The 3,726-nt window shown below is 30.0% G+C and overlaps 1 non-coding gene across 1 annotated transcript; it reads left to right on the top strand.

Moving 5' to 3' along the window:
* The first annotated feature begins 2,160 nt into the window (after positions 1-2,160).
* LOC145241881 (U6 spliceosomal RNA) lies at positions 2,161-2,272 on the top strand. Its single transcript, XR_013862611.1, has one exon. It is a non-coding gene; the product is annotated as a U6 spliceosomal RNA (small nuclear RNA).
* The last annotated feature ends 1,454 nt before the right edge of the window (positions 2,273-3,726 follow it).

Below are 3,726 nucleotides of genomic sequence, written 5' to 3'. Positions count from 1 at the left end.
TTACATCTAATTATTTATTTAGTTATTTGTCTGCATTCTTCGTAATTTAGAAACGTATTCAAGTAATCATTACCTACATATAGATATTTCCATTGATTTAGCGCATTTTTTTCCCTGGGATGAAACTATAATTAACTGCATATTTAATCATTTACTTATTTCCTTTCATTTTATTCATCGTTTTTTTTTTTTGTTGTTGTTGTTTTTTTTAAATACGATGATTAACTGCGTATTTAATCAATTTATTAATAGATTAAACTAATTTCCGTTGATTCTGTGCGATTTTTCGAAGCATAACAGAGTTATTTCCCGTTAATGTCTGCCGTTCTTTTTTAGTATATTAAAATTAACAGCGTATTCAATTTATCATTAGTTACATCTAGTATTTTCCCTTGATTCTGTGAAATTTTTCCTTGGATTAAACTACAATAAACAACGTATTCAATGAATTAATCATTGCTTACAGATTGTTATTTCCCTTAACTCTGCGAAATTTTTCCTCTAGTGTAATAATATACCGACTGACTCATTTAATCCAATAACCATTAGTTGCATCAATTTTTTTCCATTTGATTCTGTTCTATTTGCCTTAGTATAACATTCTAATAAACAGCTAATTAAATCAAGCAATAATTAGTAACATCTAGTCCTTGTATCCGATTCTGCACAATTTTTCATAGTATAATACTATATTTGAACAGGTATTCAACCAATAAATAGTTTAAGCTAGTTATTATTTTTGACTCTACGGCATTTTCCTTATTATCCAATAATTAATCATAAGTAGGGCTATGACAACAGAATATTATTTTCATTGTTTTGACTCTAGATTGTGTATCCGTTAATATCTTATATGGTTTTATATATATCGATTGATGTGGTTCTCGATTGTCTAACTGTGTCGGATATATACTCGAGAGTCCAAACAATGAAAAGAATATTTTGTTTCATGGCCCTAATCATAAGTTATATTTTGTTATTTTTCACTGGTACAACACTAATAATGTTCAGTTAATTGATTATTATATACATCTTATTTCCCTTAGAGATGCATTTCCCTCGTACAAGACAAGTATTTAGATTATCAAGTCAATTTAATCATTAGTTACATCTAGTTATGTCCTTTAAGTCTTCGATATTGTTCCCTCGTAGGATATTGTAACAAAGATTAATCTTTAAATACATCTAATTATTTCGCTTGATTCTGCGCAATTTTCCTGATATATTCCAATTGTTATTTCATTTTATTATGCACATTTTTCTCAGATATAACAACAATGTATTCAATCGGTCATTAGTTACATCTAATTCCCTTGATTCTGTGACATTTTTAAGGTAAGATACCATATTTAACAGCGTATCGAATCAATTACATTTAGTTATTTTTCTTACTTTTGGGCAATGTAATCTTGGAATATTTGTTTCAGATTACAATACTATAATTAACAGCGTATTCGATCAATTAATCATTAGTTACATTAAGTTCTTTTTTTTTCTTTGTTTCTGAACAATGTTTCCCTAATACTATCATAAACCGCGTATTCAATTAATCAATCATTAGTAACATTTATTTTTTTTAATTCTGTACAATTTTTCTCTAATATAATCCTATATTCGACAGCGCATTTGATCAATCAATTATTTACTCCGTAGTCCAAAGCATTTATTAACTAATGGTTATTGGATTAAATGAGCCAGTCGGTATAGTATTACACTACAGGAAAATTTTTCACAGAATTAAGGGAAATAACAATGCGTACGTAATGATTCATTCAGTGAATACTCTGTTTATTGTAGTTTAATCGGGGGGGGGGTACTAGATGCAAGTAATGATAAAGTGAATAAATAGGTTAATTTTATTATATAAAAAGAACGGCAGAGAATCAAGGGAAATAACTCTGACATGCTAGAAAATACTGCACAGAATCAAAGGAAATCAGTAGGTATATCTAATAATGAATGATTAAATACGCTGTTAATTATATTTGGAAAAACGATGAATAGAATGAAAAGAAAGGAGATGTAACTAATGAAAGATTGATTGAATATACTGTTGATTAAATTTTATCCCAGGGAAAAATTGCGCTAAAAATCAAGGCAAATAACTAAGTGTAACTTTAATCATTATTAAAAGGTACGTGCAAAATGAATAGTATTTTAGTATATGCATCGTTTCGGCAGTACATATACTAAACTTGAAACAATACGGAGAAGATTAGCATGGCCCTTACGCAATGATGACATGCAAATTCGTGAAGTGTTTCATTTTTTTTTTTTTTTAGTCGAGAGAATAATGGGCGCCGCTAAGCTATTCTTAACCAAGACACTCTGCATAAAATAACGCAACGCCCCACGACGCCGGGATTAAGGGAACACGTCTAAAGAAGAACGGTAGAGAATCAAGGACAATAACTAGATGTAACTAATGATTTAGTATATTGTGCATTACAGGGTTATGCTAAGGAAATAATGCGCAGAATCCAAATAAATTAGTGGGTATATCTATTAAGGAATTGATTAAATAATTTGTTATACTAAAAAAAAAAAAAAAATGGGGCACAGAATGAAGGGAATTAACTAGATGTAACTAATGATAAATTGAATAAATACGCTGTTAATATTTTAATATTATACTAAAGATAAACTGCAGCGAATCAAGGGAAATAACTTATTCTAAGAAAATTGCGGAGAATCAAAATAAATTAGTGGATGTATCTATTAATGAATAGAATTGGCCTTCGGGACAAGATCACAGTGTAGTATCTGTTCTTCAGATGCCGCACTTCAATTTCTTGTTTACTGTCAGTGGAGGAGAAATCCTTCACAACTGAGACAATTTTTTTTATTTTTGTTCCTTTTCTCCACGTTAAAAAACAACCCTGGTGTTTAACTGCCCCGTGGGGAGAAATTGTAAATAGGATCTATTAATGAATAGAATTAAATACGTTGCTAAATGTCATATACTTTGACAAAAAAAAAAAAAATAAAATAAAATGAAGGGAAATAACTAATGAATAATTGGTTGAATATGCTGTTAATTATAGTATTCCTATTTACTTGCTTCCCTACAAGGGCAGAGTTAGACCCAAGGTCGGTTTTTAATGTGAGAAAAATCTAGCTCCCCAAAAAGAGGCAATCTGGATAGGAACAAAAATTAAAATTGTCTCACTCATGAAGGATTTCTCCCCCTAAGAACAAAAAAGATGAATTGTAGCATCAGAAAAAAATAGCTAAATCAAAGGAGATAACTACAGGGTGGTCAAAAAGTCAGGTAACATGTTAAAGGTAGAAAAAACAATATGATCCATTATAATCTCTATTCGTTTAATATTATTTGTTTAAATATTTGAGTGTAATATATAAACTACCCCTCCTGATTTCTGGCTTTGGGGCTATGTAAAGGATAGCGTTTATGGCAAGAAGCCTGATACAATAGCGTCTTTAAAGTTATTTATTGAAGAGGAGATTGCGCGGATATCAGCTGACATGATTACACGTGTTACACAATCAGTGGTTAATCGCTTCCAGCGATTGATAGAGAGAAATGGACGACAATTAACAAAATAAACATATTTCATGTTTGTTTCATTTTATATTTCAATGTATGGTACTTAAATATACGTGTATTGCTAATATCGTTTTTCTTTAAAATGTTACCTGACTTTTTGACCACCCTGTATATGTAGTTATTTGATCGAATACGTTGTTAATAGTTACGGGCAAAAA

The sequence above is a fragment of the Euprymna scolopes genome, chromosome 20 (assembly GCF_053919585.1).
Source record: "Euprymna scolopes isolate OS-2025 chromosome 20, ASM5391958v1, whole genome shotgun sequence".
In the NCBI taxonomy this organism is placed as follows: domain Eukaryota; kingdom Metazoa; phylum Mollusca; class Cephalopoda; order Sepiida; family Sepiolidae; genus Euprymna; species Euprymna scolopes.
This window is presented reverse-complemented; position numbering and strand designations above follow the sequence as displayed.